This window comes from Ursus americanus, chromosome 33, assembly GCF_024610735.1.
Source record: "Ursus americanus isolate L20-20 chromosome 33, mUrsAme1.1.p, whole genome shotgun sequence".
NCBI lineage: Eukaryota > Metazoa > Chordata > Mammalia > Carnivora > Ursidae > Ursus > Ursus americanus.
The window spans coordinates 29804732-29831688 of NC_142159.1; the positions used below are offsets into that span (position 1 = coordinate 29804732).

General features: G+C 48.0%; 1 protein-coding gene across 4 annotated transcripts in view; it reads left to right on the forward strand.

Moving 5' to 3' along the window:
- The first annotated feature begins 3164 nt into the window (after positions 1 to 3164).
- GNB1 (G protein subunit beta 1) overlaps positions 3165 to 26957 on the forward strand; it is a 95024-nt gene continuing 71231 nt past the window's right edge. For 2 of the 4 annotated variants that reach the window (XM_045803448.2, XM_045803452.2), the window contains exon 1: positions 3165 to 3387. The gene's annotated coding sequence lies outside the window, so the exon portion shown is untranslated. Of the gene's footprint in view, positions 3388 to 3580; positions 3623 to 25668; positions 25821 to 26957 lie in introns of those variants that run through there. The other 2 variants (XM_045803450.2, XM_045803451.2) reach the window with 2 other exon arrangements.

The following is a 26957-nucleotide window of genomic DNA, read 5'->3' on the forward strand; positions in this document are numbered from 1 at the left end:
CTCCACGCCGTGGCAGCGGGTCCAGCATGGGCCCTGATTTATGCCCCGCAGAGGAGGGGGCTGGGTGGCAGATGGGGGCCAAAACCGCAGGAGGCCTGGGCAAAAGTGATGGAGGGGAGGGGAAGGAGTGCAAGCTCCCTAGGGTGCCCCTCATACCCTTGAGGTCCAAAGGTCTCTGGCTGGAAGCTAGAAGCTCCTGGGGGTTCCTGAGAGCCGACCAGGCATGTGTCCCCAGGGCTAAAGGGCCCTGCTACTTGGGGACTGGCCTCGGAGTGGGGAGAAGAACCCTGGGACCCTGTGGCTTCTACGCATTGAAGGGGGATGAAGCCCCAGTCTGTGTAGGGGATCTAGAAATAAAGACCCAGGGCTCTCTACTCCTTTCCTCCTGACTTCCCCTCAACTTTGCCCTCACACCCATCCATAAACATGTAAAGGAGGATTTCAGGCCTGGGCCACAGGGCAAATTCCAGGGAAGGCCCTGCCCGACCCCACAGATCTACAGATTAGCTGGGGGCTCCAGGTCTACACACCAAATCTCAAATGGCTGGTGAAGGCTCCGGCCTGCTGTCCTCATGTGTGGCCTTGCTCTGTGGCCTTGGTGTAACTGGGGATGGCCCCAACCAGGCCTACAGGGGCCTGAGGGACAGGAGAAGCAAGGGCCAGCCCTGTTAGCACCCCTGCTGCGCAGTCAGGCCAGGCTGGTAGAACAGGGGTTCTGTGGATCGCCCAGGCTTCCTCCCATCCCCACAGAAGTAGAGAGGTCTCCATGAGACCATCACTCCCATTTCTTTCTGCTCTGCTGCTGGCCCTGCCCCACCTCATTCCCCCTTCCTCCTTCTCCTTTCCCATCTCATTTTCCTGTTCTCCCTCCTCATTTCCACTTTTCTAAGCCCTGGGCCTAGGCAGGCACTGAAGGCTGGCATCAGGCCTGCTGGATTCAGAGGGACGTCTCCGACCCTGAGTCTGGGACCTGGGGTCCATTGCCTCTGGGACCCACCTGCCAGTGCTCAGGACACTCATCTTTCCAACTTCCCATCATCCACCTCTCCTCTGAAGAGTGGGCAACTTGGCAGAGTCCCCAGGGCGGCCAGCTTTGTCCTTGACACAGTGATTTTTAGATTCGGACACTCCCCACTCTCCTGCCCCTCTGGTCATCATGCTGAGTCTTGTTCCTCTCATTCAGAACACAGACCATCATTCACGCCCCTTTCACCCACCCCATAACCCTTCCCTGAGGACCCACTGTGTGCTTCATGCCCTACTCAGTGGGTGGAGCAGCGGGCAAGGGAGTCAAAGTAACATCTTCATCAAGGGAGATGCGCAAGGAGCAAATCCACCCACAAATGAAACCATGTGAGATCTCGGGAATGAGAGCTAAAGAGAAATGTAGCCAAAAAGGCACTGGGGAAGGACCAAGGGGCAGGGGCCGGGGGAGACCTCTCTGTGGAGGTCACTGGAGGTAATGGGGGAGACCCTCCTGGGCAGATGGAGCCACAAGGGCAGAGTGTGGATGTGGTGACCTGTGTGTTTAAAGAGCAGAGAGGACCCAGTGTGCTGACCAGAGAGGAGGACAGAGGAACCTGGAAGTTGTGGGAGGGGCAATGGGAACTGTCATGTCTGCTGAGCAAGGTGGACATCGTTGCTGGTGTGGGGACTGTGGTGGCCCAGTGGAGGTCAGAGCCCATGTGGGGTGAGGAGAGTGGAGTGGCAGCAATCATGGGAGATTGGTTACATGGTGGGGGGTACTTCATGTGCGTTCGTGTGCATATGCATGTATGCTCCTACACACATTCATTCCCTAGCTCTGTCTGCTGAAGCCATGGCATTCCAGTAGCAGCGAGCACACCTGGAGCCCTGATCCTGGCTTCTAAACACCATTCCCATTAAAAGGAACCAGGACTCCTTGCAGAAATGGCTGAGTTCAGGGCTGGCCAGGGAGAGTGTAGGTTGAGTCTGGAGCGTCCTATACCAGGAACTGAGGAAGGGCTCCAAGAATGATTGGGACAGGCTTGTATGCTGGTAGGAAGGTCCCATAGAGTGGGAGGGGGAGGGACAGGGCGCAGCCCATACCTGGGTAGGAAGGTATGGGCTCCAGGCTGGAAGGACATACACAGGTCTGGAGGAAAAGGGGCCTGGATCTGGCCTGGGATGATACGGTCAGGGACTGCAGGATCCAAAGGGAGGGAGCCTGTGGGTGATTAGTTGTTGGAACTGGGGAGCCAGGGGCCAGCTGGAAAGACAGAGGTGGTGGCTTGGGACTGTTTCAGTGACATTCCTGGGGTATCTATGGGCTGCGCATATATGACCCACATTCACCTCCTTTCTGCTCCCACCTGAGGGGCTTCAATTCTCAGCAGCCTTCCCAAAGGTTGACCATCTGTCTCCCTCCTGACACTCTTTTCCGTGGTCACACCTCCCTGTCCAAGTGGCCATTCCCAACAGGAATGCCTGAGGCTTGACCTCCGGAGACCACACTGCCCGCAACTGCCCAACCTCACACGACCCCACGGCCATCTCCGAAACTGGCCCTGTTCCTCCACCCCTTGGTTGGTGGGCGTGCACTCGTGGGCCGGCGGAAGCTGGGCTTCTCTGGAGGCCGACCCCGTCCAGCGTGGGTCCCTCTGGGATCCAGTCAGCTTTGTTGCATCCCCCCCCCCCCCGACGGCCGGCCTGAGCTGGGTGTGTGCAGGTAGCCGTGCAGAGTGCAGGTACGAGGTGCTGAATGCAGGGTGCAGGATGCCAGGTGGGAGTACGGGGCATGTGTGCGGGATGTAGTGCAGAATGCGTGTATGGGGGACGGGTGCAGGGCCAGGAGAGTCCCAGCTGTGGTCCAGTGGCCTCCACCCACGTCCCCTTGGCTGGGAAGCTGAGCAGGTCCGCAGCGGGGAGGCCTACGCTAGCGCAGGGCCCCGCGTGCAGCCCCTGGGGCACGGCGAGGGACGGATCAGGCCTGGGGTCCTCCGGAAGCCGGTTCCCCTAAGGCGGGCGCGGATTCTTTAAGCAGCTCGCGCACGCTCCTGGGGTCGGCACAGGGAGGAAGCGCGCGGGCGTGCGCGCGCCGGGGCCGCGGCCGGGCCGTGCGTGCGCGCGCGGCGTGCGCGGTGACGCGGCGTGGGGTTTCCCGAGGCTGCGGGCAGGGGCCGCCGCGCCCATCCCGATGGCTGGAGGCGTCTGAGGGGCGGACGGAGGCGGCGGCGGAGCGGGAGCGGGAGCGGGAGCGGGCGCGGGCGCGGGAGTGGAGCAGCCGCCGCGGGACCGGACCGATCCTCGCCGGCGCACCTGCCCGCAGCGCCCGCGGAGCGGCCCGAGCGCGACCACCTCCAGAGCGGCGGCCGAGGCGGCTGAGGCGGCGGGGCGCGGGCGCGTCAGGCGGGACGAGGCGCCGAGGTGAGCACTGCGGTCCCCTGCCCCTGCCCCTGCCCTTGCCCGGAGACCCGGGCCCCGGCCCCTCCCCCGCAGTCGCCCGCCAGAGCCGCCCCGCCCCCACCCTCCCCGCCCCCACCCCGCCGCCGGGCAGCGAGTCTTCCTGCCCCGCCCGGGTGGGGTCGCGGGCCGGGAGCGGGCGGGGACCCTGCGGGCTTCGGCTGGGGTCCGGGCCCTGGTCCGCTGTCGGGTGTCCCAGGTCTGGGGTCTGGGGTCCGGGATCTGCGGCCGGGGTCTGGGCTCTCTGGCCGGGATCGGGGTCCGGAGCTCCGGCTCCGGGGCAGGGGTCGGAGGGGTCGGGGTCTGGGCGCGGGGGCCCTGGGATTCCGGGTCTAGGTCTGCGTTCCGAGTTCTGGGGTCCCGGTTCCAGGCTCGCGGTCCCGGGTTCCAGGTCCGGGGTCGGGGTCCGCGGTCCTGGGTCCTGAGGCGGGGTCGAGTATCGGGGTCCGCGGCCCCGGGTCCTGAGGCGGCGTCCGCGACCTGGGGTCCTGGGTCCGGGGTCCGCGGTCCGAATCCGGGCCGACCTCCCTAGGGGCTGTGCGCCGGAGGCTGGCCCTGGAGGGGGTGCGCTGGGCCGGGGTCTGTAGGCCGGCCGGGCCGGGGCCGCGAGAACAAAGGGAGCGGCGGGGCTCTGCAGCGGCTAGAGGTGCTCGTCCTTTGCCTGGGGGAACGTTGTGCTTTAAATACAGCTTTTCTGGGGACTTTGAAGTTAGTGTGTGGTGGCGACACGGCGGAGGAGGGGGGACGGTGAAATGAGGAAGCTGAGGCGCGGCCAGGGCCGGGCGCCGCTGGCAGTCCGGGGCGGATCGAAGGCCGGCAGACAAAGAGCGGTGCTGGGGAGACCGAGCGGTGCGCTTCTCGGCCGTTTCGTTTTTAGCGAAAAGTGGGAGGCAGCCCCGCCGCGAGCCCGCTGTCGTTTCCCCCTCGCCGGGTGCGGCGCCGGCGGGGCGGGGCGGGGGCTGGGGGGGGGTGCCGGCGGCGGGGCCCGGCCGGGGTCCCGGCGCCCCCCGCCCCGGCGCCGAATGAATGGCTCGGGCCAGGCCCCGCTACAAGATGGCGCGTCGCCGCCGCTGCCATTGTCAGCCGCCGCGCGCTCCCGGCCTCCTGCGCCCCGATTGTGTTTTGGGCCCCATTTACATTATTTAGAAGGACCGGGGCGGGGGGGGGAGGGAGGAAGTAACCCCAGGCTGCGTGTCCCCCTTCGCCCTGCGAGCTCTTCGCTGGCAGCGGGTGGGGGTGGGGGAGGAGTTGAGCAGACAATTCCGCCCGGGTGGTGGCCGAGCCCTCGGACTTTTGAAGACCCCCCCCCCGTATTTTTCCTTGCGGATTGTTTGTGATTCAGAAGATATTTAAATATGTCTTAAGTCCTTTAAATTACACAGTTGGCATACGGAAGTAGTATTAGCTGTGTATGCTTAATTCCTCTTTATGGAGGCTTTTTAGTTGGGATCGTGAGATCCATTTACTGAAGAAAAACAGCGATGTGTGAGTTTTCATGTTGGGAAGGGAGGTTGCTGGGCACTGGCAGCTACAGAATACTGAATTCATGTGTCAGTGATGTAGACATCTTTATCTGTAGTTTTAGTGTGGGGGGTCTTTTTTGTGTGTTTTCGTTTTTACTGTCCATCTGATTGCACTGATCTCAATATTTGATGGCTAAGCAGCTGCTTGAGAGATTGATTATTAACTAGGAAAACATGTATATTATTTTTATGATGAGCAAATAGATGGACGTATTAGCTTTGTAAGAAGTTCCTTTCAACTGTAGATACTGGTAAGGTCTTTAGAGAGTTATTATCAATAAGAATTTTACATGAATTTTTTGTTTTCGAATTTGAAACTTTAGTATTTTGGGGGGGTAGAGGGGTTCTTTATTTGAAAGTAAGGTTTTAGTTTGAATTCTATTAAGATAGAAAGGGTCTATTCTAGATTCTTCCGGAAGGTATATATTGCAACAAGAAAGTGAATAGGCAGTTCCTTTTTTGCTTCCTTACTAATATTGGGTGTGTGGGTGGGGACAGAGTTGGTGCCACCAACATGGAAACAGGTCTGAGAACCTCTACACAGCATGACTGGACCGTAGCTTTCAGCTTGATTTAACTTTCTAACAACTAGAACTGGCCAGAAATGGAGAGCAACTGGAATGGTTGGTTAGAGACCAGTCCTTTCAGACCCTGTAGTGGGGGTGGGGGGGTGGGATCTCTGGCAGCTCTGAGGCTGGACATGCAAGGCTTCTGCCCAGGTGGAGACTCCCGCCTTGCTTATGAGCTTCTGGATTCAGGGGCATTGTAAGTGCTACAAGTTTTTCTTAGAAGTGAAAATTTAGGAAAGCAAAGTTAAGTTTTGTGATTGTGCCGGTGATTTATTCCCATTTCTTTCTGCTGGTTAGGGCTACAGTGTTAGTGTTAGGGCTACATTTCATCTTCTGTTGGAATGATTCAAAAGTGTGCATATAGAGGAAATTGTTCAACCATGCAGTTTTTATTCAGAATCGATTCTTTCTCTTTCTTTCTTTCTTTCTTTCTTTCTTTCTTTCTTTCTTTCTTTCTTTCTTTCTTTCTTTTCTTCCTTCCTCCCTCCCTCCCTCCCTCCCTCCCTCCCCTTCCCTTCCCTTCCCTTCCCTTCCCTTCCCTTCCCTTCCCTTCCCTTCCTTTTCTTTTCTTTTCTTTTCTTTTCTTTTCTTTTCTTTTCTTTTCTTTTCTTTTCTTTTCTCGATTTTATTTGACAGAGAGAGAGGCAGCAAGAGAGGGAACACAAGCAGGGGGAGTGGAAGAGGGAGAAGCAGGCTTCCCGCTGAGCAGGGAGCCTGATGCCATGCAGGGCTCCATCACAGAACACTGGGATCTTGACCTGAGCCGAAGGCAGACACTTAACAACTGAGCCACCCAGGCGCCCCAGAATTGATACTTTTTTTTTTTTTTAAAGATTTTATTTATTTATTTGACAGAGATAGAGACAGCCAGCGAGAGAGGGAACACAAGCAGGGGGAGTGGGAGAGGAAGAAGCAGGCTCACAGTGGAGGAGCCTGATGTGGGGCTCGATCCCATAACACCGGGATCACGCCCTGAGCCGAAGGCAGACGCTTAACCGCTGTGCCACCCAGGCGCCCCAAGAATTAATACTTTCTTAAATGAACACCTATTGGAGAAAAACTATTCCTCTAGTATGATATTGAGTTAACCATGGGGCTCTATGGATATCACATAAGTACTCAGCCATGTAATTAATGTCCATTGAAGGACATGAATGATACCTTAATAAAGATTCCTCTTTGTTTAATGTTTTGAGTTATTTCTGTTTTGGGGGGAGTTGTAAGTTTCCTTAGATTGAATTTTCATCTCAGAAAAGACTGTTAAAAGACTGCAGAATAATGTACTTTTTTTTTAAAAGATTTTATTTATTTATGTGAGAGCGAGACAGCACCAGTAGGGACAGAGGGAGAGGGACAAGCAGACTCCCTGCTGAGTGGGGAGTCTGACTCTGGGCCAGGACCCAGGACCTGAGCCAAAGTCAGACACTTAACTGACTGAGCCATCCAGGCGCCCCTGTACGGTCTTTTTTTAGAGTAAAACTTAAAAGTTCTTTTCAGATTTTTTTCATGCCTAGTGACTTTGATTGCTAAGCTTGAGTCACCTTGGTAGACTTATACAGTGACAGCTTGAGAAAGGGACTGATTTTATGAGGAGTTAACTTATTTTTCAAAGCTCTGTTCTGTTACTTTTTACTTTGCTAAAAATTTCTATGTCGTCCATTAGTTTGTTTGAAAAAGTTGTATTTCTACAAATCGCTTTGAGAAAGGTCTTCAGGATATCTTTAGATTTACCTACCTGCCATCAGTTGGCTTTTGGGCTAATACATTCTTTAAGGACTAACAATGATCTTATTTTAGACAATAAATGTAGTATTGGCATTTATCATAGTTTCTTTTCTGGATTGTTTTTTCTCTGCCCATGTTGGTTTCTCTGGCTCATGTTGGTCTCCAAATTGGATTAAATTCTTACTGTCTACAGACTTTGGCTTTTAAAAGCATTAGTGGATTGGTAACAGATATTCTCAATGTTATTATCTGGGCTTGACCATATGGCATGCTATATTATTTTGAAAAGTCTGTTAGTGCAAGTCTAGTAAGGCAATGAGCAAAAATCTTAGAATCTTTTGACCCTGGGGTTAAAACCCTGGGAAAAATTCCGATTTCGGGTTTGCTTTCATTGCTGCATGGTTAGAGAAATTATGAAGTAAGATGGGACAGTTAAGTGTTTCGTTTAGTGAAGAGAGAATGAAGAGATAAAGAGAGGCTTAAATTGACACTGAGGTCAGAGACGCATTTCACAAACGTAATGTGTAAAGGTGGAAGGAAGGCTGGTCTAAACATATGTGGGGTGTGTGTGCATACGTTGGGTAATGCAACATCATGTTGACTATTCTGGTAAAAAAATGGAACAGCACTGGTGTTTAAAGCTGTGTGTTTTGTTCCAGAACTCTTATTTAGGAAATATAGGCAATCTATAGCATTCAAACTGGTCAGAGGAATGCCAAAAGCTTTTTAACCCTTTCACTTCTGTTGTGGCAGTGCCTTGCGTTAGGTGCCACAGTGATCCCTGGAAAGAAATTCCTGCTGGCTTCCAGTGATAGAAAAGCTTCTTTTATAGAGCAGTGTTGCCTTCTTTTTCTTAAAGACTTAAGTAAATATCCACTTATTTCACTTACTCAAGTTCTGGGGACGCCATTTCTACAAACACAGATTTAAAAGACCAGGGGCGGGGCGCCTGGGTGGCACAGCGGTTGAGCGTCTGCCTTCGGCTCAGGGCGTGATCCCGGCGTTATGGGATCGAGCCCCACATCAGGCTCCTCCGCTATGAGCCTGCTTCTTCCTCTCCCACTCCCCCTGCTTGTGTTCCCTCTCTCGCTGGCTGTCTCTCTCTCTGCCAAATAAATAAATAAAATCTTTTAAAAAAAAAAATAAATAAAAGACCAGGGGCATCCTGCTGGATGGGTCAGTAAGCCTGCGACTCCTGATCTGCGGGTGGAGAGTTTGAGCCCCACACTGGGGGTAGAGATTACTTAAAAAGATAAAAAATAAAAAAGTTAGAGATCAAGTCAAGATTACCTAGGGTAGTTTTTAAGAGATGATTCAGTTGAACCTATATTGCCACTGATAAAAGGTTATGATTTAGTAGTTAGCCGCTCCAAGCTCTTATAATGCATTTTACCAGTAGGGAAAAAGACTTGTATGTTTATTCTTTAGCCTGTTGGGACTGGAATTACCAGGGAATTGGTTGAACATACTGGTTACTTGTGGATAATTGTATATTTATGTGTATCTGTCTCCTGACTTAATCCTGTGGTAATTATAAAATATATTTTTGATGAATATTATAGATTCTCTTGACTGACTGTCCAAGTGTTGTAGTTGATAAAGCTTTTAAAAATTCCGGACACTTTCTAATTACACAAGAGAGTGTTAAGTGTTAAAGCCTGTACAGTAGGTTTTCAAAAAATTGTCATAGGAACTTCAAAAAATAATTCCTAACTTCTTGAGAGGGAGAGAAATTCCCTCCTTTCTGAGAGGTCTGCCACTGTGGAGTTAGGGCACAGTTCTGGAACTCAATTTGCTGGTTTGGGTGTGCATTTTGACTTCTGTCTGTTCCCTTATCTGTAAAGCAGGTGTTCTAGAACCTCCTTCCTAGGGTGGGTTTGAGGGTGGAGTGAGCAGAGAGACATGAGAAGCTCTTAGAGCAGTGCCTTGCCTACAGGACACCCTTTAGCCATTTCTGCTGCTAGTGGCCTTGCTTTGTAAAAATCCCTTTAACTGTGGTGATGTTAAATGTTATAAGAAGACAGTTTACTACGAGATTTGTTTTTTCTTTCTTCCTAATGGTTCCACAGGAATGTTATTAATTCGGAGGGCGGAATATCTGTATCAGATGTCTTTGCAAATCCGTCCTTTATTTACTACCTCACTTTCTCTGGAGTCTTCCCACGTTGTTTTCTTGAAGGGCGTTCTTTACCTTTATAGGAGAATTTTTTTTTTAAAGATTTTATTTATTTATTTGACAGAGATAGAGACAGCCAGCAAGAGAGGGAACACAAGCAAGGGGAGTGGGAGAGGAAGAAGCAGGCTCCTAGCGGAGGAGCCTGACGTGGGGCTCGATCCCAGAACGCCGGGATCACGCCCTGAGCCGAAGGCAGACGCTTAACGACTGCGCCACCCAGGCGCCCCTTTATAGGAGAATTTTGATACTATAATTCATTTTGAAAACTAGCAAAAATTGTTTATTTTTCAAAAGATTTCACCACACCCCCTGTGATGCTGATTTTTTTTAATTTTTTTTTATTTTACAAAACTTCTTTTGGTGTCTCTTGATTTGCCAGTTAGTGATAATAACAATGAAATATTTTTCATTTATTTTTATAAATACTATAACTGGAAATTTGTTTAACAAGTGCTTATTCAGCACCTTCTCCGGTAGGTGCTGAGGCTATAAACTGCCAAAGAATGGGTGTGTCCCAGGGCCTCACTGAGTTTATAGTTTAATAGCCTGACAAGCAGGTGCCAAGGAGAAATTCAAGGGCAGGGGGTTACAGGGACAGCTAGAGATAATGACTGAGTCAGATGCTTAGTCGACCCAGGTGCCTGAGGAATAAAGTGTGTTTTAAAAGTTGACACCTGAAGGACCCTCTAGGTGGAGCCTGTCTGGCATGCAGTTGGTGGGTGGGGGAAAGGAAAGTGGGTTTGAAGCTGAGGAGATGGTGTGTTTTTCATGCAGCCACCAATTGGCCTCCTTCACCCACTATGTCTCCAGCACCCAGAACAGTGTCTCCTGTGTGGTAGTGGTAGGTGCTCTGTAATTATTGAATGAAAGAGAGCATGGCTCATCAGGGATGGAAGTTCCAAAGGGCTGGAGGGTGGTGAGAAATGGACACTGAGAGGTTAGAGCCTTAGGAAAGAGTTGTGCTTTTACCTTGAGGGCTCTGGGGAACCTATAAAGTGTTTTAAAAACAGAGATTGGCCTAATCTGGGCCATGGTGTGGTACTTGAGCTTGGGGCATGTTCAGATGAGGTAGGAAGAACTTGCCAAAGATGGCCATATGGGGTGCTGGTGTGAGAGGAAGGGGTCTGCACTAGGGTGGTAAAGCTGGTGACTGAAAGACAGGATGGCTGCACGGAAGGCAAGAAGAGAAGAAGACCACAGATGTCTGTCCTGGGCATCTGGGTGGATATCTGGCATTTACTGAAATAAGGAGCAGTGGTTTAGTGGGGCTGGGGTGGGGTGGATCATGAGTTCAGTTTATGCATGTTGGGTTGGAGGACATTAGGAAACCTTCATCAAGGGTGGGTCAGTCCTTAGGCTTTCGGCTCCTCTCCCTGTAAAGCTCTTCTCCTAGAGGTTGGTTTGTACAGTTCACTGCCTTCATTCACGTCTTTGTTCAAATATCCCCTCCTCAGAGGTCATTCTCTCATCTCATTAATCTCTACCATTTTACCTTGCTCTGCTTTCCTAGTCCTTGTGCTGATCTCCCTGCTAGTTCTAAGCTCCATGAAAACAAGAATTTTGGTTCACTGCAGTATTACCAACCTCTGAAACAGGATGCCCCAAAATATTTGGATTTTGTATATGTAAATGTGGAGGTCTGGAGGAGTGGTCTGGATTGGAGGCAGGCCTTTCAGAGTTAACACTATTTAGATGGTAATTGAAGTTTTGGGAATAATGATTACTAGGAGCAGGGGGTCTTAAAGTATGATCAGTGGACTCCTGGGGGTCCCTGAGACCCTTTTGTGTGGTTCATCGGGTCAGAGCTACTTACACAGCCATTAAGATGCTATTTGACGTTCACTGTGTTGTTGTTTGCGTTGATGGTACAAAAGCAGTGGTGGGTCAACTGCTGGTTCTTTAATACAGATCAAGGCTGTTGATATCAAACCAGGTATATATTGTAGTCATAGTACTCTTCACCACCATGAACTCTTGTGTTTAAAAAAATCCAGTTTAATGTCTTTGATGAAGCATAAAAATTAATTTTATTAAACTTTAACCCTGAGTACCCATTTTTTCCCTGGCTGTGAGATGAAATGGGAAGCAGGCGTAACGCACTACTGCATCTCAAAGTACAGTAGCGGTCTCCTGGACAAGTGGCTGTGCCACAGCGTTGAAAGAGCAGCTGACAGAAGAGGATGGCCCTTTAGATGGGTTATTTATACGACAGATACCTTCTTGAAAATGAAGGAAGTGAACCAGATATTTCAAGGAATGTAACTGACAGTATTGTTGACAGTGATAAAATTTGAGCTTTCAAATGGAAATTAGAATTTTGGAAAACTTGATTCTGCTATCATGAACTTGACAGCTTCCCAGTATTTAAAGACTTTTCTTATAGGTGATGATGTTTAGGAAATGTTTCTTTTTATATTATGTAATGAAATGTGTCAACATTTGAAAAATTTGCTTAATTCAGTGAACTGATAGTTTCCCAATGTCCTGTGTGTGATGCTGCTAATGCACAGATGGTAAGAGATCCATTCAGGGGGCGCCTGGGGGCGCAGGCGTTGAGCGTCTGCCTTCGGCTCAGGACGTGATCCCGGTGCTCTGGGATCGAGCCCCACATCAGGCTCCTCCGCTGGGAGCCTGCTTCTTCCTCTCCCCCTCCCCCTGCTTGTGTTCCCTCTCTCGCTGGCTGTTTCTCTCTCTCTGTCAAATAAATAAATAAAATCTTTTTAAAAAAAATCCATTCAGAGCGCAAGAATGGAATAAATCCCATGGAATTTAATGTAATGGTATTAAAAATTAACTGACATAGTTTTGGATTCCACAACAGAACGTCCCTTTAGGAAACTTAACACTTGTCAAGTTTTGATTTAGTATCAAAGAAGACTGTGCACATTTATTTGAAAAGGTTCTTAAAATACTCCTTCCTTTTCCAGCTGTATATCTGTGTGAGACTGAATATTCCTCATATATTTCAACCAAAGCAGTGTATGATTGCAGCAGACTGACCGCACAAGCAGATGTGAGAATTCAGCTCTCCCCCGGATAGTGGACATTAAAGAGGCAAAATGTAAATTTCACATTTTAATGTAAAATACTGCTACTCTTCTCATCAAATAATTTCTTAGGTGTGTTTTTTTTTTTTTTAAGATTTTATTTATTTGAGGGGCGCCTGGGTGGCTCAGTCATAAGGCATCTGCCTTCGTCTCAGGGTGTGATCCCAGTGTTCTGGGATCAAGCCCCACATCAGGCTCCTCTGCTGGGAGCCTGCTTCTTCCTCTCCCACTCCCCCTGCTTGTGTTCCCTCTCTCGCTGGCTGTCTCTATCTCTGTCAAATAAATAAATAAAATCTTAAAAAAAAAAAAAGATTTTATTTATTTGAGAGAGAAAGAGAGCACAAACGGGGAGGGGCAGAGGGACAAGCAGACCCTGCGCTGAACGCGGAGCCCGACAGTGGGGCTCAATCCCAGGACCCTGAGATCATGACCTGAGCTGAAGTCAGATGCTTAACCGGCTGAGCCACCCAGGTGCCCCATTTTTTTTTAGCTATTTTTTTGAAAGATTATTTATTTGAGAGAGTGAAAGAGAAAGAGACTGAGAGAATGAGTGGGAGGAGGGGCAGAGGGAGAAGCAGACTCCCTGCAGAGCAGGGAGCCTGATGGAGGACTCAATCCCAGGACCCCGGGATCATGACCTGAGCTGAAGGCAGACGTTTAACCAACTGCGCCACCCAGGCACCCTTTTAGCTATTTTTTTGTAAAAAATGTCCTTTATGGTAATATGTAATAGGCTTATTAAACATTTTTTTTTCCCAAAGATTTTATTTATTTATTTGACAGAGATAGAGATAGCCAGCGAGAGAGGGAACACAAGCAGGGGGAGCGGGAGAGAAAGAAGCAGGCTCATAGCGGAAGAGCCTGATGTGGGGCTCGATCCCATAACGCCGGGATCACGCCCTGAGCCGAAGGCAGGCGCTTAACCGCTGTGCCACCCAGGCGCCCCGGCTTATTAAACATTTTAAGACCTTCTCTGTTTTAATTTCAAACATAGTAAATATCCATAGATATAACCCACAGAAACAAAGCCCTCTGATCCTAGGTAATTAAGAGTGTGTGTGTGGGGGGGGCGCCTGGGTGCTCAGTCGTTAAGCGTCTGCCTTTGGCTCAGGTCCTGATCCCAGCGTTCTGTGATCGAGCCCCGCATCGCATCGGGCTCCCTGCTCAGCAGGAAGCCTGCTTCTTCCTCTCCCACTCCCCCTGCTTGTGTTCCCTCTCTCGCTGGCTGTTTCTCTCTCTCTGTCAAATAAATAAAATCTTAAAAAAAAAAAAAAAGTATGGAGGGAGCCTAAGAACAAGCCATCTGAACAGCAGTGATCTGGAGAGCAGTGCAGTGGTTAAACCAGCTGGGCCGCATCTAGGGTATTGGCCCAGGGTGCCCACAGGGACCAGAGAGGTCCTTATCTGAAGACAGGCACTCTGTCCTGATGTGTCATCCACCCCCCTCCCCCCGCTGTTTGAGCATGTGGGTGTAGGACTGCCTTTTCCTGGGGAGAAGAACCCAGAGATTTCTCTAAAGGTTGAAAACCCATTGGTGTAGCTGGAGAAGAGGCCTTGGGACAGAGCCCTAAGGGGGGTGTGTGCTTTAAGGGTGGGTAGAGGAAGAGAAGCTCCTAAAAGAGTGATCAGAAGTTGGGAGAGTATCAGAATATAGTGTTAGCGCCTGGGACAGTCTTGGGCACGGGTGGGGTGGGGGTGGTCAGGGTAGCAAATTTGGCTGAGAGAAGTAGACCAGAGGATTTACTGCCAGGATTCCCCAGGGCCAAGGATTGGCAGTGTGGTGTGGGAGGCTCTGAAGGAAAGGGGTGGAGAGGCAGTGAGGAGGGAGGGCTCTGTTCTGTCTGATTTCAGGTAGAGTAGCTAGAGCATTGTCAGGTGTGGAGAGGAAGGAACCTGTAGAGGAGAAGCGGGAGCAGCGGAGCAGTGCTAGGGAGCATCTGCTGTTGAGGCAGTGAGGAGAGACACCGACTCTCCCTTGGTGAGAGGGACATCTATCAGGTGGGGGAAAAGACTGCTGAACAACAAGGCAGAGCAGCGCCATAGTGGTTGCAAGAATTTCATTTTTTAAAGAAAGATTTGATTTATTTGTTAGAACACAGGTCGGGGGAGGGGCAAAGGAAGAGGGAGAGGCAGACTCCCCACTGAGCAGGGAGCCCGACACACACCACGGACCCTGGGATCATGACCTGAGCCAAAGGCAGATGCTTCACCAGCTGAACCACCCAGGCGCCCCACTAGAATTTCATCTTAAAGCCAGAGGTTAAAGCAATTGAGCAGCGAGCAGGAGATGGTGAGAGGATGAACAGGATCTGGGCAAAGAGAAGCCCCAGGGCAGGACTGCGCTTGGACTGATAATCTCCACTTGGCGTAGACGTTTATATATATAAACCATGTTGGGAGAAGTACTTCAGGATTTCCCTGTTGAAATATATTCTTCAGACCTTGGCCTGGCACCTCCACCTGGCATTACGTTGGCAGTAGATGGACTTTCATTTTGCCCTGTTGGTGATCCCGATGCTATCAGCTCATGTTTGTCGGGTGCCTACTATGCCGGGCACCATGCTGAGAACTTTGTCATTACCATGTGATTCTCACATCAGCTCTGAGGCTGGTACTAGGAATAGCCCCATTGCACAGATGGCCAAACCTACGGGGATCAAGCAGCAGGACCCATGTTTGAACTTGAGTCATTTGCCTCCAGAGCCTGTGCTCTTAATTATTACACTGTGGACCCTCTAGCATGAGCTCTTCTCCCTTACTCTTTCATCTTGGAAAACTTATGTGTCTGCATCTGCTCCTTCATATATTATTAAAAGGAAGACTCTTCCACTTGAAAACATATTTACCAACCGTTTTATCTTCAGTTTTTTCAGGGGCTCTGTTCTACCTTCGAACATGACAAGGTCTTTTTTTTTTTTTTTTTTTTTTTAAGTTTTAAGTAATCTCTATGCCCAACTTGGGGCTTAAACCCACGACCCCGAGACCAAGAGTTGCATGCTCTTCCAACTGACCCAGCCAGGCACCCCTAAGATGACTGAGTCTTGTATAACTTAACCTCCTAGTTAATCTTTGTATTTTTTTCAGCCACTCCTTGGACAGACGGTCTGTTTCCACTGCTATAGTTCTCTATCCTCTTCTCATTCTCTGAGGATCTCTTTGTTCCCGTTCCCCCTCAGCCACCAATGTTGTTTTTATAAAGATGTCCTTTTTGGGGCGCCTGGGTGTCTCAGTTAAGCATCTCCCTTCAGCTCAGGTCATGATCCCAGGGTCTTGGGATCAAGCCCTGCATCTGGTGCCCTGCTCAGCAAGGAGCCCGCTTCTCCCTCTCCCTCTGCCCGCCACTACCCCCCCCCCCCGGACCTCCCCATCGCTTGTGCTCACTCACTCTCACTCTCAAAATCTTTATTTTTTTTAAAGATTTATTTATTTGAGAGAGAGACACACGCACAAGTAGGGGGAGCAGCAGGCAGAGGGAGAGGGAGCCCGATGTGGGGCTTCATCCCAGGACCCTGGAATCATGACCTGAGCCAAAGGCAGACGCTTCCCTGACTGAGCCACCCAGGAGCCCCTAAGTGAGTTATTTCTTTTCTTTTTTTTTTTTTTAATTTTTATTTATTTATTTTTTTTATAATGATTTTTTATTATATTATGTTAGTCACTATACAGTACATCCCCGGTTTTCGATGTAAGGCTCGATGATTCATTAGTTGTGTATAACACCCAGTGCACCATGCAATATGTGCCCTCCTTACTACCCATCCAGTTTTCTCATCTCAGGGTAGTTGTGAGGATTAAATGAGATGGTGCAAATAAAATGCTTACCCTCCTGCTTAGCGTGGTGGAAGAGCTGGAGTGTTTACTTCTGTTACCACTGCCACTTAGGGTGTTTGGCCCCTTTGCCCTCCTCCTTCCCTCAGGTGCTTCTCCAAGCCGACTTATGCTCTGTATTACTATCATTGTGGTTGCCTTCTTAGTTAAAGTTTCAGGGGTTCTTCTGCTTAGTTTTGAGGTGGTACTCTGTTGCTTTCCTGTGGGTGCCATAAGAAATTATCACAGACTGAAGGGCTGGAACAACAAATTTACTCTCTCAGTTTTGGAGGTTGGAAGTCTGAAACCAGGATGTTGGCTGGGCAGCTACCTCTGCTTCTTTCTAGCTTCTGGTGGTTGCCAGCAGTCTAGTTTTTGTCTCTGTTTTCACTTGGCCTCTCAGTGCACGTCTCTGCTCTTACAAGATATGCCAGTCGTTGGGTTAGGGTCCACACTAATGATATTTGCAAAGACTTTCTCCAAATAAAGTCACACCTACAGGTGGATAGTAATTTTCAGGGGGTACTGTTTTGTTGTGTTTTTAAAGATGTATTTATTTATTTATTTATTTATTTATTTATTTATTTATTTGACAGAGACCACAAGCAGGGCAAGTGGCAGAAGGAGAGGGAGAAGCAGGCTCCTCGCTGAGCGGGGAGCCAGTGTGGGGCTCAATCTCAGGACTCTGGGATCATGACCCAAGCCGAAGGCAGGTGCTTAACGGACTGAACCACTCAGGCACCCCTCAGGGGATACTGTTAAAAAAAACCCAGTGTAGTTACCTGGAGCTTCATCCTTAACCCTGTTCTCCTTGGGTTCCTAACTCCCTGTCTCCTATGTCCTTCCCTTTCCTTCATGGCCAAGCTTGTAAATAGAAGACTTAGTTGCAAGTTAAAGAAACCAGTAAGAGAGAACTTGAATAGAAAGGTAAATGTTTTATAAGGTTTCTTGATGTCTCACAGAACCAAAGCTCAGGAACAGAGCTGGGCTTTTCAGGTCGGGGTGGGGTCAGGGGTGAAAAAAACCAATGAGAGTCTCTGTCTATCTCCTTTCTATTTTCCTTGTCTGTAAGCACCTCTCTGCTTCTGCTTGAGGTAAGAAAGCTCTCTGAAATTTTTTTTTTCTCCCTGTTTTCAGCATCTTCTGTCTCTTGACATTGAACTCGCTTGACCATTACTGCCACTTTGAAACACTCTTCTGTCTTGGTTCCTGGCTCTTTTGCTTACCTTTTGTTTGTCCTGCTTGGTTTCTTTCCAGGTTTCCTCTTTTGTCTGCCCTACATGCCCTCAGTTGTCTGGCATTTCTCAGTCTTGAGTCCAGGATTCTCTACATTCTTGGACTCTCAGGTGATCATGGCTGTTCCCATCTGTTGTCTCTTTTAAATCCTGTTTACTGATGGTGATGACTCCCAAATTTGTAACTCCCAAATTTCCAGCCTTTCTGACCTCCAGACCCATCCATCAGCTTGTCCACCTTGCGTCCCCATTCCTTTTGCTGTTTTCAGTACTGAGTCCTTAATCCTTTAGGTTTCAGTTTGAATGTCTCCTCCTCAAATAGGCTTTTCCTGGTCACCCCTGTTGTTGGTCACGTTGTTTGGCCACAGTTACCATTTCATGGCATTCACTTCATGTGGTAGTGACAGTGGTGAAGCCCTGCCTCTTTTTTCTCCCTAACCAGCCCAGGTTGGAAGCAGAGGGCACACCAGTTGAGCTGTGTATGTGGGCAGGGTTAGTTCTCGAACCTGTGAGTCAAGACTCCCTGGAAGTGTCCATCAGCCCTTTTGTAAGCCCAGGATTGGGGGGTTTTAGAGAAGTGCCCCAAGTGAATCTGCTACGCGGGTTAGGCGACAGTGGCCTGTGAAGCCATATGATGAGTACCTCAACTTCCAGGCAGTTTTCCTGAGAATGGATAAGAGAGTTCTTGACACCAATGGAATTTGGGTTTGGGGTGGCTTCTGTAGACCCAGAGACAGGAGAAGGGAGGCCAGAGAGGTTTCTTGGGCGTTGATGGAATCAGAGCAGGGGAGTCTTGGTGCCTTACACTTTTGGGGAAGGCATTTAAAACATGCCTTTTGAATCAATAAGTAACCATCATGCTCCCTATACCTTTTCTTAAAATAGGGGAACTGACCAATACGCATTTCCCGTAATTTAAAACTTGACATATTCAGGAAGATGCTGGGCTCCTGAGGAGCAGGCTGCATTTTGAGGAAGTTCCCGTCAGCTCTGAAAGAAGAGCTTTAAAATAGTAGCCCTTCCAGGGGCGCCTGGGTGGCTCAGTTGTTAAGCGTCTGCCTTCGGCTCAGGGCGTGATCCCAGCGTTCTGGGATCGAGTCCCACATCGGGCTCCTCCGCTGGGAGCCTGCTTCTTCCTCTCCCACTCCCCCTACTTGTGTTCCCTCTCTCGCTGGCTGTCTCTAGTTGGCTGTCTCTGTGTCAAATAAATAAAATCTTAAAAAAAAAAAATTGTAGCTCTTCCGGTTCAAACGTTTGCTCCCAGATTTAGATAAAGCTAACTTAAAAACAAAATTAAAAGCTTCTAAAATTGTTGAGATTAATGTTGTGAGTCAGTAGGTAAATCATTCTTTTTTTAACAGCAGAGCAGCCTTGTAGGCTTGATAACTATACTTGATTCGAAGAACTTAACAACATGTAGGTTTTTATATAATAAATATGTTTTTAAAAAATGTTATTTTTTTAAAAGATTTTATTTATTTATTTGACAGAGCACAAGCAGGGGGAGCAACAAGCAGAGGGAGAAACAAGCAGAGGGAGAGGGAGAAGCAGACTCCCTGCTGAGAGCAAGGAGCCCAGTGCGGGGCTTAATCCCAGGACCCCAGGATCATGACCTGAGCTGAAGGCAGACGCTTAACCAACTGAGCCACCCAGGCGTCATCCTGTGTTATTTTTTTAAATGACCGTATACGTGTTGGTATGCAGCAGTGAGCAGTCTGGATAGAATAAAGACCGCCTGCCCCACTCCTAGAAGTTGTACATTTCTCCAGCTCCAGTAAAAAGGGTTTTTTTTTGTTTGTTTTTTATTTTAAAGATTTTATTTATTTATTTGACAAGACAGCTAGAGAGGGAAGACAAGCAGGGGGAGTAGGAGAGGAAGAGAGAAGCAGGCTTCCCACGGAGCAGGGAGCCCGATGTGGGGCTCGATCCCAGGACCCTGGGATGATGACCTGAGCTGAAGGCAGACACTTAACTGACTGAGCCACCTGGGTGTGCCCCAGTAAATAGCTTTTTTATGTTGCTTTTAATTTCTGTATTTCAGATCAGCCTTGTATGATAGAATTCTTTTTCAGTGATGGAAATACTTTATCATCTGCATTGTTCTGTATGGTAGCTCCTAGCCACATGTGGCTATTGAGCACTTAAAATACGGCTCAAGTGACTAAGGGACTTTTAGTTTTATTTAGTTTTAATACGCTTAAGTTTAAAAAACCACATGTGGCTACTCACTGCTGTGCTGAATAGCACAGTCCTAGATTGAGCACCTGGGTTGCCATTAGTAGAAATTTGGGAGGTATGAGGAAAAGTCTCCATATAAGGTGGATGAGAATTTGGGAAATTTTAGTCCATTCAGAACTTCTATTTAGCATCCCTTACATATCTGTGGTTAGGAACCTATATTGTGTAAATCTTGAGATGTTTGTCAAATGTGTTAAATTTATGTTTAAAGATTTATTATTTTTTTTAGAGGAAGAGAGCACATGTGCACACGGCAGGGGGAAGAGGCAGAAGGGGAGGGAGAGAGGGGAAGAATCTCAAGCAGACTCTGTGATGAGCATGGAGCCTGACTTGGGGCTCCATCCCAGTACCCAGAGATCATGACCTGAGGCAAAACCAAGAGTCAGATGCTTAACTGACTGAGCCACCCAGGCGCCCCTGTGATAAATGTATGTTTAAAAGAATAGTTTATATTGTGGCGCCTGGGTGGCACAGCGGTTAAGCGTCTGCCTTCGGCTCAGGGCGTGATCCCAGCGTTATGGGATCGAGCCCCACATCAGGCTCCTCTGCTATGAGCCTGCTTCTTCCTCTCCCACTCCCCCTGCTTGTGTTCCCTCTATCGCTGGCTGTCTCTATCTCTGTCAAATAAATAAATAAAATCTTAAAAAAAAAAAAAGAATAGTTTATATTGTATATAGAATTGAAATTTTGCTAGTCAAATTTACTTTTTTTTTTTTAAGATTTTATTTATTTATCTGGAGAGAGTGCACCTGTGCACTCAAGCAGGATGGGGGGGGGCAGGTAGTGGGAGGGAGAAGAGAGAGTCTCAAGCCAACTCTGCACTGAGAATGGAGCCGGATGCAGGGCTTGATCTCACAACTCTGAGGCCGTGACCTGAGACAAAATCAAGAGTCAGATGCTTAACCAACTGAGCCACCCAGGTGCCCTAGTTAAATTTTCTTTCAAATATTTTACCATATACACACACACACACACACACACACACACGGTTCATAAACTTGCTGGATTTAAATCTTAGATTTTGGATCTTCGGTCTTGGTTTTGTCTAGTTTTAGCCATTTCTGTCTTCTGGAGTCTTTGGAATTCATCTGTTGGGGGCAAGGCACTGTGCTGAAAACACTCTCAAAGTACTTTATGTTTTTTGCATCTGTCTTGTTTCTTTTGTGGTAACAGAAGAGTGACATCCTTGTGGCTAATTTTCACAGGATTAAGGTAGAGGCTACCACCAGTGTCTGTTTCACTAATTGTCCCTCGGAGACCAACGAGGAGGAAAAGAACATGTATCAACTCAGATCAGAAGTTAATGGAAAGAGACAGCGCAAAGAATGCCCCCAAAAGCAATGAACCCTTCCTTCCCTTGTGGAAATGTCAGTTCTCCTAGAGGTGCAGACAATATTTTGCTCTTGCTTTCTCTGGAGGGAGGGGTCTGTGTGGGAGAGGTGGAGAGAGAGAGAGAGAATCTTAAGCAGGCTCCACGCTCAGTATGGAGCCCAACACAGGGCTCGATCTCACAACCCCAAGATCATGACCTGAGCCAAAATCAAGAGTTGGACGCTTAACCTACTGAGCGACCCAGGTGCCCCTCTGCTCTTGGTTTTTGTCTGGAGGCATTTGTAGTTGTCACAGCTTGGGGTGTGCTGTAGGGTCGCTGCTCCACGACAGAGGGTTGGCCAGCCCGACATGTCAGCAGTGCCAGTGTCCGGAACTCTGACTTAAACTGATATGCATTGTGCAGTTAAGAAAAGTTCGTCACGGCCTTACCTCAGTATCTGTTGCTGCAAAACAGCAGACTGCCCTCAAACATGATGGCATAAAGGAGTAACGATGCATCACCTTTGTGTTGGGGGAGAGCTCAGCTGGGCGAGTCCACCTGTGCTCGGCATGGTGTTGGCTCTGCTCACTTATGCACTGGAGACATTTGGCAGGTGGGCTTGGGTCACGTTTCCTGGATGGCCTCACCTGCATGGACTTTTAGCCAGGGCGCCTCTGTTCTCCACATGACCTCTCCAGCAGGCCAGCTAAGCCATCTTGTGGTGGCTGAGTTCTAAGAGGGCAGGAACAGAAATTGCTAGGCTTCTTGAAGCCACGCTTAGAAGTCACACAGCATCGCCATAGTTGTATTCTGTGTTGGTCAAAGCCAAGTTACAAAGTCCAGCCCAGACTGTAAGTGTAGGCAAATAGACTCTGGATCTTGATGGAAGGAGCTGCAAAGAATCTGTGGCCATTTTTTAAAACCCATCACAGACCTTTCTGTGGCATGGCATTTAGAATCGCCTGCTTTAGGATGTCCAGTTAATATTAAGATTGCTGTAGAATGAATTCCAAAAATGAATTCCTTATAAAGACAATTTATTTCAGGGTTTTGTTTTTTTTTTTTAAGATTTTATTTATTTATTTGTCAGAGAGAGAGAGCAGAAGCAGGGGGAGTAGGCAGAGGGAGAAGCAGGCTCCCCGCTGAGCAGGGAACCCAGTGAGGGAGTCATCCTACGACCCTGGGATCATGACCTGAGCTGAAGGCAGATGCTTAACCGACTGAACCACCAGGCTCTCCAATTTATTTCAATTTATTTGCCAAATTCTTGCTAAATACTTAGTTTGAGCAATACATTGTGCTTGTTAATAATACGAGGAAATAGCTTTTAATTTTATTCTCATGGGGGAGACAACAAATCTAATGTTAGGGTGAGTGCTGTAGGGTACTGTATGGAGGAGAGGGGCTTGGCTTAAGGCAATTGGGGAAGGCTTTTGTGAGTGGATGACACCTGCACAGGGTGAGAGGGAGCCAGGTACGTGAGGGTGGAGAGCAATGATTGCAAAGGCTTTGAGATGGGGAGAACTACATGGCCAAAGCTTAGAGGGAAGACATCCTCAGTCACCTGACCCAGTTTGTGCAGGAGAGTGTCAGTTTACACCTGGTGAGCTGGGGTTCTATCTGGTCAATGCCTTTGATTTTCAGAAGTGCCCTGGTGTGGACAGTGCATATTGTGGCTACCACACACTATGGAAAACTTTGTATTTTTTCTCGGTGCAGAGGGAAGCCATTGAAAGAGTTTAAGCAAGAAGTGACAAGATACGAATTTTAAAGAATTGTTCGGATTGCTGAATGAAGAATGCATTGTTGGGGGGGAAGGTAGAGGCAAAGATCATTTAAAGGCGGCTGGTGATGAGAACTGATGTGACTTGGCTAAGGATGGAGGGGTGAGGAGATGGAAAGAAATGGGTTGATTCCGGTCTGCTCTGGCAGTTGAGCCAACCAGAGTGCTGGTGCTGATGGACCAGGCATAGGGGACCAGGGAGAGGAAGGGGTCTAAGATGGCTGTTGTTTGCTTTGCAGACCTAGGGGATGGTGATGTGGGGCACTGAGATGAGGCCTAATGGGTGGGGCATGTTTGTTTCTGTTAGTGAGGATCAAGAGCTATGCTTGGACATTTGAAGTTCCAACTGACGGTAAGACAAGCAAGTGTAAGTGTTGGCTCATCAGTGTGTTGTTGGCCTGGAGTCCCGTCTGGAAGTCAGAGTTAGGATTCAAATTCTTGTGCAGGGATGCTATCACCTGTGCGTGGGAGTGGTGAGAGGGGGCAGGAATGCCAGCCATCAGAGGTCTGAAAGAGGAGGCATGGGCAGGGGTAGCTCTTCAGTTAAGGACGACTGCTTAGAGTGCTGTTGAAGAGTCTGGTGGAAAGGGGTGGAGAAGGGTCTCTTTGACTTAAGAACTTAAGGTACTAGGTGGTGGGCCCTTGAGGTGGCATGGTGGCAAGTAAAGCCACATTGGAGTGAGTTGGAACATGGGAGGTGAGGAAGGGGAGGCCAGCTGTGTTATGGGGTGACAAGAAGCTTTGTATGGAAGGGGCAGGGAGAGAGCTGAGGTGTTGGAAGGTCACGTGGGTGCTGTAGAGCGTTATATTTTTAAAGAGGGAGACTCTAAGCAGTGTGTTTATTTAGGTGCATACTAATCCCTCAGGATCTTGTAAGATGCAGATCCTGATTCAGTTGGTGGGGTGGGGCCGAGTTGGTCTTCTAACAGGCTCCGGGGTGCCTCTGGTGTTGCTGGTTCCTGGACCGCATACTGAGAAGCAAGCACAGACAGAAATAACTGGTAGGGAGATCAGTGCAACGGAGAGAGGCAGTAATAGCTGGCAAAACCCCTTGAAGCCAGGGGATTCTCATCTGCCTTTACTGCCCCAGGCCTGTCTTTTTTTTTTTTTTTTTTTTAAAGATTTTATTTATTTATTTGACAGAGATAGAGACAGCCAGCGAGAGAGGGAACACAAGCAGGGGGAGTGGGAGAGGAAGAAGCAGGCTCACAGCAGAGGAGCCCGATGCGGGGCTCGATCCCATAACGCCGGGATCACGCCCTGAGCCGAAGGCAGACGCCTAACCGCTGTGCTACTCAGGCGCCCCCCAGGCCTGTCTTATCCTTGGTGCCAGCTCTTTGGATTGGCCTTTCATATCTGCTGGTCTCACAGCTTTCAGATGTGTCCTAATCCGTATGCTATTCTGTCCAGTTGAGCAAGTTAGCTATGACCGGGGACATGTGATAGACTTATTAACATTAGTTCTTGTGAGGTTAAACAGCAGTTTGATTTAGTATAAAATTTAATTTGTTTTATATCTGAGCAATGGGTTGAACCAATTACCTTTTAGCAAACAATACCTTATTGTCATTTTAGCAGCTCTCCTGCGCATAAGTCTGCATACAGTGCCTGCTAAGCTCAGGGTTTCAAGGTGTGGAAGAGACAAAGTGAGACTTGGAAAGATGGCTTTGAGGGCTGCCTGGCTGGCTCAGTTGGTAGAGCATGCAACTCTTGGTCTCTGGGTCATGAGTTCAAGCCCCACGTGGGGCATGGAGCCTACCTGAAAAAAAAAAAGATGGCTTTGATTGGGAGGGGGTGGGATTGGGTTTCAAACAATAGATTGTCTTTGTTTTTTTTTAAGATTTTATTTATTCATTTGACAGAGAGAGAGAGAGACAGCCAGTGAGAGAGGGAACACAAGCAGGAGGAGTAGGAGAGAAAGAAGCAGGCTCCCAGCAGAGGAGCCTGACGTGGGGCTCGATCCCAGAACTCCAGGATCACGCCCTGAGCCGAAGGCAGACGCTTAACGACTGAGCCACCCAGGCGGCCCTGTCTTTGTTTTTTAATTTAAGAGTCCTAACAAAGCAGCATGACAAGTGGGTGCAGGTCAATTTAGATACTCTCTGATAAACTGAATATAAGTAGCTCTGAAGTTTTATACATATTGACCTATTATAAAATCGGGGACATTCTTGGGGAAGAAAGTTTGAGGGTATTTGGGTCATCTAGAAGAAGAGGAAGAAAGGAAGAACCGACGTGATGAATAACTGTGATTAGACAAACAGGTTCCTCTCATTGCCACACCCTCGCCGTCCCTGCTTTTTACTCCTTTGAGTGAGATGGCGGAGATTCACCAGGGGAGGAAGCAGGGACAATAAGAAGGCTCCAGCTCCGGGCACACCTGTGCTGCTGCTCTGGCCCCTTCCATTGACCTTATCCAACCTTAGAGATACCCAGGAGGATAAAGATGCCTGTTGGGCCCTGGCCACAACAGATGCCTGTAATTAAGCTGTTCATCCTGAATGTTTAGCTGAAATAAACTTTATAGTTGCTTTATAGTGAAGTTCTGTTTTTAGTGTTACTACAAAAGTCAGTAACTTGAGTCATGTGTCTTAAATAATGAATAGAAAAAACAAAGCAGAGGTTCATGACAAGAGCCATGAGTCTTTATAAGTTTGGGTTTTTGTAAATAACTTATTCTTTTATAAAAATTAACTTTAAAAATAACTTTTTATATTCTTAGGCAAGTAGACATTGCCATTTTTTATGGTTCTTAGGACTGAATCTTTTCCCTTTTTATTTTTATTTTTATTTTTTTTTTAAAGATTTTATTTATTTATTTATTTGACAGAGAGACAGCCAGCGAGAGAGGGAACACAAGCAGGAGGAGTGGGAGAGGAAGAAGCAGGCTCATAGCGGAGGAGCCCGATGTGGGGTTCGATCCCGTAACGCCGGGATCACGCCCTCAGCCGAAGGCAGACGCTTAACCGCTGTGCCACCCAGGTGCCCTGAATCTTTTCCCTTTTTAAAGAGAAAAGCATATTTAAGTCCGTCAAAAGACTATATGAAGAAAACTTAGATGTGTTCTTGAAGAGAGAAGAGAGAACTTGAAGAGATGTGAATGCAGTTTTCCTGCATACATACACTGGCATATTTTAAAGATGGCACTTAATTGGGGAGAAAATATTTTTAAAGATTTTATTTATTTATTTGAGAGAGAGAACATGAGTGGGGGGAGGAGCAGAGCGAGAGGGACAAGCAGGTGAGCCACTGAGGTGCCCCTAGGGGGAATAAATACTTGAGAGGAGTCCGTTCTATAAAAGATGAGTGGGAAAGTGTTGTACTTGATGTAAATTTTAAAAGTATTATAAAACATAGGTGGGTGGAACAAAGTCTAGATAATGACCTGTAACCTTATGGGAGTTTAGTTCATCAGTGTGGCATCTGAAATCAGTTGGGGATGGGTGGATTATGATGTAAAAGATGTTGGATCGAGTGGTAGTCTGCTGGGGAAAAAAGTTGAAAACTCTACATCCCATAGCACATACAGATTCTGGATGGATTAAAGATTTATTTATTTATTTTTAAAGATTTATTTATTTGACAGAGAGCTCATGTGAATGGGGGGAGGGGCAGAGGGAAAGGGAGACGCAGACTCCCTGCTGAGCAGGGAGGGTAGGGGGAGGGCCTCTATCCCAGGACCCTGGGATTGTGACCTGAGCCAAAGGCAAACACTTAACCGACTGAGCCACCCAGGCACCCCTGGATTAAAGACTTAAATGTAAAACTTTTAAAAATGAAAGTACTATAAAAATATTGGTATATTTTACAACCTTTGCGATTGGGTGTGTTGGGCAAGGGTTTCTTCACCTGATACTAAGGCTATAAGCCATAAAAAGATTATCTGCTGAAATACTCAGAACATATCTATACCAAAAGACACCTGATAGAGGACCTTTGAACTGTAGTTCAAAGGCAAGCAGATTGGAGGAAATATTAAAAATACATATGATAAAGGATTGATATCCTTAGTATTAAAAGACGCATTTCCAAAGTAAATTATTCTAGCAATTTTAGTTTTAGGAATTTATCCCAAGGGGGGAAAACAGAATACTTATTTTACTTAATTTTAATTATAAA